Below are 12,013 nucleotides of genomic sequence, written 5' to 3' on the forward strand. Positions count from 1 at the left end.
AAATTAAAGCTAAAACTTTACCTTGTCATTGAAGGCAGGTGAAAACACTGGTTTTTGCATATTAATACTTGAGAGAAATGACAGCTGAATGGAAAACATTGGGATCTGAAGTGGAGTCACCCTGACAAAGGCATTTTTAACATTAGGCCTCAGGTGTATGATTGGTTTTCTAGGGTCTTTTTTTGATTTCAGTGCCTGCATATCACTGTCACACACCTTCTTAGAGGCTTGTCAGAGGAATCATCTGGATTTATGCAACACTGTATTTAAAATAATGAATCTACCCACTTGGTTTGGCAGTTTCAAAAGCAGAGTAAAAAGTGAACTCGTCAGTTGATCAGACAGAGCAGTTATTAAAACACTATGTCATTTTATGTTCAGCCTGAGTTTGTTTTTGTTTGTTATCCGTGGGTTTGTGTGCTGTGTAAACCTTAAAAGGGTGTAATCTGGAAACTGGGTGCAGTGGTGGCCGCCTTTAATCCCTGCACTGGGGAGGTAGAGGTAGGAGGATCACTGAGTTCAAGGCCACCTTGAGATTACATAATGAATTCCTGGTCTGGTCTATCTTGAAAAGCAAAAAAAAAAAAAGTAGAATCTTCCTAAACTGTTTTCTACTATTTGTTTATTTCTAATTGCTTCAGTTAGTATTAAAGTAGGTGACAACAGAAGGTACCAAGTAGAGTACATGGCACCCAGGAAACATTGTAAGCTGCACCCTTTAGATGACTTATTACAATTATAGAATTATCACAGGTAGATGGTGGGAACCCATATGGTCTGACTAACCCTTGTTCACTGAGGAAATGGAGGCTTGGGAAGATTAGTTTGTACAAAGTCACAGAGCCAATTTGCCTTTTAGAACACAAGTCCTAGATATTAGACTCCCCACAGAAGTGGTCCTTTTCATCTGAGTACCCCCAGCGTGCTTCTTAGCTCAGGCTGGAGTTGGTAGTTCAGAGCGTGGCTCACCATGGAGGGCTAGCTGCACTGTTTCGAGGGACTCTGGGCAGGGTGGTGTGACAGGCACTGAGCTGGCTGAACTCAGAAGTGTTGTGACCAAATCACTGTCATATGATACAAGCTGCTGATATTCTCTGAGATAAAGCCAGCCCTGGCCAGAAAATAACCCCTTCACACTAGCTTTCTCTTGCAAAGCAAGTGCCTGTTAGGCCGCCTTTCTCCTGAGACCAAACTTGTTAGCCATGTCTCCTGCTTTAGAGCCATCATCTTGAGATGGTTAAAATGGCTAAGAAATTCTTCTGCTCATTCCCCAGGGCAGTGAACCGCTGGCATGCACTTGCTTAGTGGCTGACCCATGGCTTGAGATGGCTTTTACAGGAGTAGGACGCCAGAGGGGGAAACCTCTCCTCATTTATGTTGCTGGTCACCATCCTTGGCTGCCCATTGTTGCTGTAGGTTAGGCATGGTTGGACGCTGTTTCTGTAATCAGGTGATGACTGTCACCATCCTGTCAGACTCAGCTGCCAATATGAGGAGTGTGGACCACCACGCCATCGGTGAAACTTGGCCATAAGTCACGGCCCCATTGTGTTAGAGGCAAAAAGAGTGTACAGGCTCCTGAGTGTGGTGTGACCTTCCTTTTATATATGTCAAAGTGCAGAAGGATGTCACTGGGCCATCAGGTCCCAAATGAGCACAGTTGTTTCTCCTTTTGTGTGTATTGTATGTGTGGTATATGGTGGTGTGCGTATGGTGTATGCATATGTATGTACAGATGGGTGTACCTAAGCACATGCAGAGGCCAAAGGAGAAGGTTGGGTGTCCTTCCTCTATTGTTCATCGTGTATTTCTTTGAGACAGTCTCTCTGTGAACAGAGTTGTGGTTAACACAAGCCTCCAGCCCCACAAGATTGGGGTTACAATTATGCACAGCTTTCATGTGGGTCCTAGGGACATGAACTCACGTAGTCTCAGCCCTACAAACCCTCATGCTTGTGCCAAGTGCTCTACAGCCCTCTTTTTTCATGCAATCAAGAAAAGACAATACTTAATCATCCCAGTTCCAGTTTAAAATGTCCTAACTCCAGCGGAAACCTAACTGATGATGATTCAAAGCTAAAGAGAATGGTGCTTATGTCCTTTGCCGTGCACTTGTACATTTTCTGAGATCAATTTGTTTCTTGTTGAGTCTTCCTATATCAGGGGACTCCCTGACTTGGGCCTTTGTCAAACTTACATGGCTTAAATTTTACACACTCTTCCTTGACTAATGCATCAGGAGAATGATTAAAACAGAATCTGAAACCCAAGGGGATGACTTAGGCATAAGCAGCAAAGAGAGGAGGGTAGGTAGCATATAGGTACCTCCTTGGAGATGCTGCTTCTGACCCTGTAGACTCAAGGAGAAGATCCTGATGAGAAGTCTTTTTCCAGGCCAAATGCACAAGGCAAGAATGCACAAAGGAGATTTCCAACCCTGGAATAATTTCAAGTAGCTAACTTGTTAATGTCTCCACTGTCTAGGATTTATAAAGCAAAGGTCTTCTAAAATTAGGTACTTGTAATTTATAATTAGGCTTAATTATAGTTGTTGATTAGTGATGAAAGTGGTAATTTCACGCTGTGCTGTAGAGCATTATGGACTTCGTGTTCTTCTCACTCTTTTATCATGCATTCTGAAAGCTTAGGAGAAGAAAGATAGGTTGTGACTATTGGCAGATTAGTCAGTTCTAATGTGATAGTGACTGCGGAGGTTTTAGAAAACGGGGAGAAACAAGAGAGTGGAATGATTATTGTGCTTCTTACGGTGCTAGTTTTCCCTCTCAGGAGAGGAAGGACTGTGTTGACAATGATTAAATCAGTTATGACAGCTGATTCTTTCCCCAGAGCTTGGGCATGTATCTTACCAGCCAAAGAAGTATTGCCGCCGCAGCATCCGAACCTTCGTCCCTCCATCATGTCGTCAGGGCTGTGCTGCGTCATCCACCTGCTTTTGTGGAGGAGAAGGTCCCTTGAAGTCCTGTGTCCTTGGCCATATCAGGGACATTTATATCAGCAACAGATACCCATGAGTGACTTTGTCCTGGTTACTGTGTTGAAGGTAGTAGATGTTGGGAACTTTTTCCTCAAGAAACATACAAACTTCTAGGGTTTGTGTGCATGTGAGTAGAGAGAAGAGGTGGCTATGATAAAGATAAATAACTTTAGTACAACATGCTAAGAAAGAGGGGCAGATGCACTGTAAGGAAACAGTATATATGAGGTGGTCATGCAGTGAAGTGTTGCTCATACCTCAGGAATTAGACCTTTCTAGCAGATGGCTGGGAGAGATCTAAGTTAATAGCTCTTCCCTGTGAGGGGGGGAGAAAAGGCTTTCACTTTAAAAAATGCTACACTATGAAGATATTTTAGCTACACTCCTTTAAAATATACCTGAAAGAGCAACCTAAAACCTTTGCTGTAGTGGGACAAGAGCCTGGAGCCAGCAGGAATGGGCTTTGTGGCCCAGCTGACTCTGATCCAGGGTGACTAGGTTATTGGGACTCAGTGATTTCTCAGTGTTAGAACAGGTTGCTTTGGGAAGAACCCTTTGTTATAGAGCTTGAATTCATTAGAAGATTCCACTGCCAGGCATGGTGGCCCATACCTCCAATCCCATCACTTAGGAGGCAGAGCTAGGATTGCCGCAAGCTCCAGGCCAGCCAGGGCCCTATTCTTTCTTTCTTTTTTTTTTTTTATATAAATGGCATCACTGTAATGTTTAAATGCGTATGAAGTCTAAGAATTATTAATAGCTTGATATTTCCCTGACAAGGGTAAAGCCAATTTACTAGAGAGAATGCAGGCAGCACTTGTATGATCACGACATGGATCCGTGGTATTTCCTCTGACATGTGCAAATAGGCATGCAGGCATCTTGCTTACCTATTTGTTCAAAAGACTAAGAGTGCTTGGAGTTCTGTAGTTGTTTGTAAAATTGCACCATGAGATGTCATTAGATACACGATATTCAGGCCAACATAATGCTAACCTTCCTATGAGTGGAGCTCCCAGCTGACTAGATATCATCAGCACTGTGCCTCAGTGAAAATGAGATTGATGTGAGAAAAGCAAAGAGATGAGGATGAATTGAGGTAACAAGAAAAATAGCACAGGATAGCATAGCATTGGCATTTTAATCATGGAGTCCTTTTTTTTAAAATAAGGGATTAAAGAATTTAGATCCACTAGGTTTTTGCAATAAAATAATCTTACTTTGAAATAAGATAGTGTGTCATCTTATACTAAATGCATTGCTAAATTAGTGACGGGCACCACCAGTCAATGTTATATTAGAATGACTTGCTAAACAAATAAACTGACGAGGGGCCGCAGAACATATCCTCATACAACAGTAGACAAATGAACTAGCAGTATTGGTGCCATGGGTGATATTGTAAAGGCAATTCAGTGACCTCAAGTCAGTGCTGGATGTGAAGAGCTGGGGAGTTCAACAGCTATCTAGGTAGTTAGACAATTTTCTTTTATTAACTGAAAGTTGTTGCCTCAAGTAGTTTTAGTTAGGTAAGTAAGAAAAGTGTCTGGGAGTGTGGTTCAGTGGTAGAGTATCTGCGTGGCATGTGTAAGCTTTAGTCTACTGTGTAGGGAAGGAAAGGGCCTATCCTTGAGTCTTTGGGGGCTTCCTTGGGGGATCATGCATTCTCCTAGGAAACACACAAACATGTATTGGAAGGGCTGGCTTAGGGAAAATGTCAAGTTTTGGGTCAACCTAAGACAATCCCAGATCCTCTTGGGAGTCCCACCACCATGCCAGGGAACATGGGAGGTAGATGCCATGCCCTGTTGCAAAGACTTATGTGCCTCTCTGGGCAGCCATGAGTCTTTCTTATAAAGGATGGAGTAAGATGTAGTAAAATGAATGTCTTGCATTTAAAGCCAGGTGTTGTGTATTATACAAAACAAAACTGAAACTAACAAACCTGACCTTTGTGTTTATCATATACAGGCTGACAACTTGCTTCTTCCCTAATAGACTGACTGCCGTGTTATGTGACCCCCTCCCACATGTTCTGATTTATATCTTTATAACTAAAACTTTTGTATGTATTAAAAATATTTGCCAGAAGAGAGAATGGGGAGGGAGAGAATGAGGGTACCAGGGCCTCTAACCACTGCAAACAAACTCCAGATGCATGCACCACCTTGTACATCTGGCTTTACATGCATACAGGGGAATTGAACCTGGGTCATTAGGTTTTGCAGGCAAATGCTTTAACCACTGTGTCATCACCACAGCCCCATAGCTGGAAATTTTTAAAAAGTTGCTATGTAGCCAGGCGTGGTGGCACACTCCTTTAATCCCAGCACTCAGGAGGCAGAGGTAGGAGGATCGCCATGAGTTTGAGGCCACCCTGAGACTACATAGTGAATTCCAGGTCAGCCTGGACCAGAGTGAGACCCTCCCTTGAAAAACAATCAAACAAAAAGGTTGCTATGTAGTAGTCACATGTGTCTATTCCTTAAGGCTCAAGACAGTACTCACAGAAGTTAAATAGATTAAAGTTAAATCAAATTATTGACTGAATAAACAAATGATTGGGCAATATATATTGAAATCGATAGCATTTACTAAAATCTGAAATACCTAACAAATCCTTAAATAATCAAATTTGGTAAAATTAGGGCTGGAGGGATGGCTTAGCAATTAAGGTGTTTACCTGCAAAGCTGAAGGACCCAGGTTCGATTCCCCAGGACCCATGTTAACCAGATGCACAAGGTGGCACACAAGTCTGGAGTTTACAGTGGCTGGAGGCCCTGGCATGCCCATTTTCTCTCTCTCTGTGTCAAATAAATAAATAAATATATTTTTTAAAATTGGTAAAATTAGCTGAGCAAGTTATCTCATTCCTGTAATCCCAGTACTTGTGAGGTGGAGGTAGGCTGATCACAAGCTTGAAGCCAGCCTAAATTACAGAGTGAGGTCCAAGCCAGCATGGGCTACAGAGTGAAACCCTGTTTCAACCTCCTTCCAAACCCTACCCCTGTAGGAATATTCACTACACTTGGTTATTTATTTCTGTATTACAATGCTTTTGTTTATTTCATTCACATTTACAGCATATATAACGGGGGTAAAAGTTACTATTGGTGATATTCATGATATTGTCAATGTTTTTCTCTATCAATGATCTACAAAGAAATGAATATTAACTCTAACAAGAAATGGGACCCTTAGATTTTATAAGTTAGAATATTATAACTAAACTTACCTTAAAAATACCTTTTTGACCAAGCATGTTGGCACATGCCTTTAATCTAGGCACTTGGGAGACTGAGGTTGGAGGATTTCTGATTTAGAGGCCAGCCTAAGACTACATAGTGAATTCCATGTTAGCCTGGGGCTACAGCAAGGCCATACCTCAAACCCCATCCCCCCAAAATACCTTTGTTTCATAGATAAGATAGAATGATGGAAATACATATATTTTTGAATCAAATAAATTTTATTCTGGATCTTAGCTTTGCCCTCTTTTAAATCTGAGTAGAGTTTTCCCTACTACTGGTTGACCTGTGAGTTTCAGTGATCTTGTATGTGTGATGAGACTGACGCCATCACAAGGAAGGCGACATAACCTGTAGATATTTGGTGAAGAAAATACAGTGAGCTTGTTTCTTTTCTTGCTAGCCCCTCCCCTGTTCCTCTGTACCTCGAAACAGCTCTTTGGCATGGAAACATGTCAAGAATATGTTCAGAAACAGGCTGAGTAGCATGAATGAGTGAAGACAGAGGCCTTCTGAGAGACTTTTCTTTTAGAGAATCCTCCCTGGCTTCCAGGTAACCATTACTATAGCTAAGGGCTTAGTAACTCCTTTCTTGATACATCTCTTTGTGCATCCAGTGTAATAGCTTCAGACAGTAAATAACCTTACAGCATTAACAAGCATTGCATCCTTTTGAAAGAATTTTACCTCTTGCCCTCATCCTGTAAACAAGGATGGCCTCTATTTAAAGAAGAGGAAAAGGATGTTATATCACCTGGCCTATTAGTTTTGAGAGCAGATGTTTTCCTCATCTCATTGTTTGTGGAAAATGGGTGCAGAATAGCATAAACTGAAGGTTCGAAGATTGTTATCCAAAAAAAAAAAAAATACCAATTCATACTTTTTTTTTTTTTTTGCTTAGATAGGACAAAACTTTGAAAATTATAGTTACTAAAATGTCAAAGTTTTCTGAGAACCATGAAACAAGTTCCCAATATTTTTTCTGTGATAGAACACTAGAGAGTGGATAGTCAACCTTCAGGTCTTAATCATCTGAAGTGAAATTATGGGGGGGGGTACTATGGATATTGTTTTATAATTTGAGTGTAGCCTGTAAACCTTCTTCCTCATCTCTTCCCTCATCTGACAGGGTCTTACTGTATAGTTCAGCTGACCCAGTCCTCACTATGGAGCCCATGCTGGCCTCAGACTCAAAAGAGTTCTCTTGTCTCAGCCTCCCTCCTAAAAACTGGGGTTACAGGCATGTGCCACCATGCCTGGTATTTTGAATTATGAGATCTCTTTAAGCCTTTGCATTTTTCAATTTAATAACCACATTTTAGAGATGGGCATGGTGGGGTACACCTTTAATTCTAGCACTTGGGAGGCAAAGGTAGGAGGATCGCCATGAGTTCATGGCTACTGTGAGACTACCTAGTGAATTCAAGGTCAGTCTGGGCTACAGTGACACCCTACCTCAAAAAACAAAAACAACAGCAGCAATAACAACAACAACAACAACAAAAACATTTTAAGTTAGGTTGAAAAAGTATAAAATGCCAATGGCATGTGGACTTACTAGAGTAATCAAATATAATTAAACCTAAATGAAGATGCAGGTACCTGCAACTGGAAGTTGGAATTAGATTTCTCAGTTGATCCAGCCTACTTCCAGATTGTCCAAAGCCTGGCTATGTGATGCAGGGCAGTAAGCCACTGGTGTACCTTAATCATGTATGTCAAATAGGGTATAAGAGAGAAAACATTTTAAAGGGCCCAGTACTGCCTGCAATGGCATGGATGTTGGGTAAATTCACCTTTCTAATTTTTATTCTTTGTCCTTGGGAAAAACAAAACAAAACAAAACAAAAAACTTAACCAGTTTTAAAGTTTAATGAACCTAAAGGGACTCCTATGGAAATTAAGTATCCTTGGGAAATGGTAATACAGTACTTACCAATAAAAGATATACAGGAAAACGTGTGTGCACGCACACACACACACACACACACACAGTCACTCACTTTAAGAAAATAGCTCTTATGGGGAAATATGTTTAAAGATCTGACACTTCATGGCTGGAGAGATGGCTTAGCAGTTAAGCGCTTGCCTGTGAAGCCTAAGGACCCCGGTTCGAGGCTCGGTTCCCCAGGTCCCACGTTAGCCAGATGCACAAGGGGGCGCACGCGTCTGGAGTTCGTTTGCAGAGGCTGGAAGCCCTGGTGCGCCCATTCTCTCTCTCTCCCTCTATCTGTCTTTCTCTCTGTGTCTGTCGCTCTCAAATAAATAAATAAAAATTTAAAATTTTAAAAAGATCTGACACTTCAATCATGGAAATGGAGTTTTCAATACTTCATGTATCATTCAAGTGCTTCATGATTCAGTGTTGTCTAGTTTGCCCAGTGTCGAGTCATGCCTGGGCCTGTCTCCTCATCGTGTGTTAGACATATGGATACATCTAAGTTAGAAACCCTGGAGTGCTTGTGTACATCCTGGCAGGTCTCGAACATTCCAACACCTCATAGGCCTTTTGTTTCACCTCTACTATGTAAAGTATGGTATTGGAGTAGGTGAGTCACAGACAGCAGGCCACTGCTGTCACACAGAACCTTGCCAGACCACAGGTTCTTTTCTCGCGACCTCCTAACCGGCTCTTTCTTTCCTCCATGTTTTCCTCTCATCCCTGCTCTTCACATCCAAGCCCAGTGTTCTTTTTTTTTTTTTTTTTTTTCCCAGATCTGATTATGTTGCTGCAAGCTCCTGTTTGCTTACCCTGGGTCATGTCCCACTGCTTCCAGACTAGGGTTGCAAGGCACTACAAGTCCCCAGTCATTGAGTACAAATGTAGAGACCTATATGTTGATGACTTTCACCCTGCCTTCCCATCCCCATCTTACAATCTTCATAGAAATCATTTCAGGTTTATGAAATTGACATATAACCGTGCCTACTGCTGGAGTATAAGTTATACATGTGTACAGTGTGTAGTGGATCAAGTCAATGTGTGATGAGCATGTAACTATTTTTTCTGAGTTGGGGGAACTTTGAGGTTCTCTTTCTTAGATTGTAAAATGCGCCATTAGTTGTGAACTACAGTCACCTTACTATACTGTGGAATGGCAGAGAGTCATCTTATATAACCTCATAATATTTTGACTGTGAATGCACTTGGAGTTTGTATACAGCTGGCCCTGGTCTGTGTCCTAGCTTCTAATGCTTACTCCCCAGTTGGAAGCCTTGCTCTTCCCATCCTAATTCAGATCCGTCATTGTTACTTAGTATATGTTCGTGAGCATTTTCTCCAGTTATGAACTGGTAGATGATTAGTATAGAGAACGTGTGTATATGTCTAGGGAGAGGGGGATTTCATAGATGCACTGTTCAATTCTGCCCTCTTTCTTGATGCCTGAATAGATCTTGGATACATTAACATACCTTATCCTGGGTCCATTCTTTAGCATGTATACTATTTCATATATTTTTATTTACTTATTTTTGCATTTATCACCCAATGTGTTCTGTTACGTATACCTGCTTTTGCTGTCCTCACTGAAGATAAACCCTCGGGGCCTGAGTGGTGTCTGACTCAGCTAATTCTTGAAAGTATTGTTAGAACCAACCAGTGTCTATTAATATAACCCCACAGGTGACTTTAATGGAAGCATGGACTGGCAGGGAATTAACTTGTTTTCTAGAGGCAGGCCTGCTAACCTTCATCAAAGCACACCATGGAGGTCATTGCTGGTGCCTAGTTCTGCCCTTGTATCACAGAGTATGCTCAGATGGGCTTATTTTAGGTCTCATTCACATTGAGATGGTAGCATTTTTGCTCTGGACTGGCATCTTTGAAAAATCCTTTGAAAAAAGGTTTGATGGTGACTCTACTGAATTTCTTTTTATCTTCCTATAATACATGAGCGTTCCCAATAGGCTGCATAGAAGAGCATAAAGTCAGTCTCTTGAAAGAAATGAAATTGTAGAAAGCTTTGCCGGTTTCATTTTGTTTTCTTCAAGAGATGTATTCATTTTCTTCACCACAGCTTTATTTTGATGATCTTTGCAAGGTTAAGGCAAATATTATTTTGAGCTGGGCAGACTTACAGTAGGCAGATTTCTAAAATATATCTCATTTTTTGACAAAAAAAAATGTGACTGCCTTGATTTGAATCCTTGATAACTTACAGTGAGTTCAATTTCTCAGAACATCACAGTGTGAGATTAAACTCAAAGACTTGGAAAGTAAGACTCACCTTCTGGAACAATTTTAGAAACGGATTCTGTTTAAGTAGAAGAGGCAGTATGTTATAATGTATATGTGAGAACTCAAAGAATAATCTACCATTGCCACACCAATGCTTCCTGCTTTTCTTCTCTTGTGCCAATTTGCAATAAAAGCTGTTTGTTATGAGTGGATATAGTCTACAGTGTTTGAGAGCATTCTGTGCGTGTGTAATAGGTTCTGTAACATGCTTGTCAGGACAATGACTACTTGGAATTTTATTATGCTTACTGTTTCTTATTAATTCTTCCCTGTAGAGTCATGACATATTTGATATTACAGTGTGATTTTGTTATTGAGAGACAAATTTGTATATATGTAAGGCATATCTTAGATACTTTTAAAGAAAACTACAAAGGTGTAATGTGGTTACTGGGTTTACAAGCTAAAGGAAAATGTATTTATTCTCTGCCATGGAATTCAATATTATTTATTTATACTGCTTGAATTATGACAACCTTGTGAAATTTTTTTTCACATTTTCCATACTACTTTATTCAACAAATGTTCACTTGAAGGAATAAATGAATAAAACAATAAATTAATAAAAAATTATTAGACAAATTACTTAACATCATAGACTCATTGAGATGTGTCAGGAAAACCTTTACATTGGGATGGATCAGGGAAATATTTACAGTTTTTTAAAATTAGATATGGACATATTTAGTATGTAAACAAGACATATGGTACCAGCTTTCCCTTATCCCTGCCTCTTTTCCAAAGAGGCCCTCCTTGTTAGGGATGCAGGTCAACCCCATAGGGATTATTGGTCATGCATTTTGGAGGCAGTGGTCAGTTATGGGGGAGAAGCAGTGTCTCTGTGTATAATGTCCCAACTTGTGGCTCTAACAATCTTTCTGCCCTCTCTTCCGCAAAATTCCTTGAGCCATGTTGGGTGCATTTTAATTCTACTTCAGTGATGGACACTTGGAACCTCTGGATCTCTGGTTTGGTAGGTGTTGAGTGTCTTCATTGTCTATCTCCTTCATCCTTGTGCTGATATCAGATTCACTAAGAAAACAGCACTCTTGCTCATTTCCCCAATCTGTCTGTGGTTACATTTGGGGCTTGGGTGAAGTGCGCTGGATCATTTACCTCCTCAGGTCCCACTCCCATCTGAAAAAAAGAGAAGCAGAATCTCCCATGGAGAATGAAGTCAAGCAACAATTAAATGGGATAACCATTACTAATTTAGATAGAACTTAATGGGTGTAGACCCTCTTATATGCCAAGATTAGTTGGAACTTAACATTAGAAAGCAAAATTGTTATCTGGATATGATTCTGGAATGTTTCCCAGCTCCAGATATGGTTTCCTTTCCACTAAGTGGATCTGTTAGCAAATCCAAGAGCAGTTAGTTACCCACCATAGCTGTGTGCCACTATTGCACTTTTGTGAGCATCATGTCAGGTTATTTGCTTCTGAGTAGCTTAGATTTTGAGTTGTTTGGACAGATGTTGGCCATTTTCCCTGTGTAGCTCATGTAGCATCTTCCTCTCCTCCAGATT

The sequence above is a fragment of the Jaculus jaculus genome, chromosome 9, assembly GCF_020740685.1.
Source record: "Jaculus jaculus isolate mJacJac1 chromosome 9, mJacJac1.mat.Y.cur, whole genome shotgun sequence".
Classification (NCBI taxonomy): Eukaryota; Metazoa; Chordata; class Mammalia; order Rodentia; family Dipodidae; genus Jaculus; species Jaculus jaculus.